The sequence below is a fragment of the Blennius ocellaris genome, assembly GCF_963422515.1.
Source record: "Blennius ocellaris genome assembly, chromosome: 7".
Taxonomy (NCBI): Eukaryota; Metazoa; Chordata; class Actinopteri; order Blenniiformes; family Blenniidae; genus Blennius; species Blennius ocellaris.
Window position 1 is genome coordinate 10,453,522 of NC_137656.1, and position 709 is coordinate 10,454,230.

Sequence of the window (709 nt, forward strand, 5' to 3'; positions counted from 1 at the left end):
TCATTAAGATTTTCATTATCTGAAAAAAACCCCACAGTGGCATGGTGGTGAGCACATTTGCGTCATAGCCAGAAAGTCATGGTTTCAAATATTGGCCTCGCCTTTCTATATGGCATGTCCATGTTCTCCCTGTGTGTGTGGGTTTCCTCCAAAAGCATGTATGTGAGGTTAAGTAGTGACTCTAAATTGCCCCTAAGTGTGAAGGTAAACGGGAATGTGCGTAGTTGTCTGTCTCTCTTTGTTTGCCCTGTGATGGACTGGCAACCTGTCCAGAGTTGGATCCCACCGTCACCCAAAGAAATTGGCTCTAGCAGCCAGTGACCCTGGACAGGATAAAGTGGTATTGAAGAAGAATGGATGGAATTAACAATGAGATCTCAATTTCCTGGGAGGCTCTGAAATTGATACATGTTCAACAAGCATGAACTAAAACTGTAAGTCAAAGTAGAATGAATGATCCTTATTATGATTTATAGTTTTTTCCTTTTACTCTCATTATTATGCTGGTGTGTGATGAAGATCGTTAAATGATTGTCTGTGCAAAGGACTTTATGTTAGTGGTTCGCAAATGGAAGATAAAGTAAAGATGCTGGTTAAAGGGTTAAAACAACATGCAGACATCCTTCGTAATATTGACAATACGTAACAAAACCCTGGCTTCTGATTGGCTGCTGCTGAGGAGGTGCGCTCGTAAACCCGGAAGTGTCAC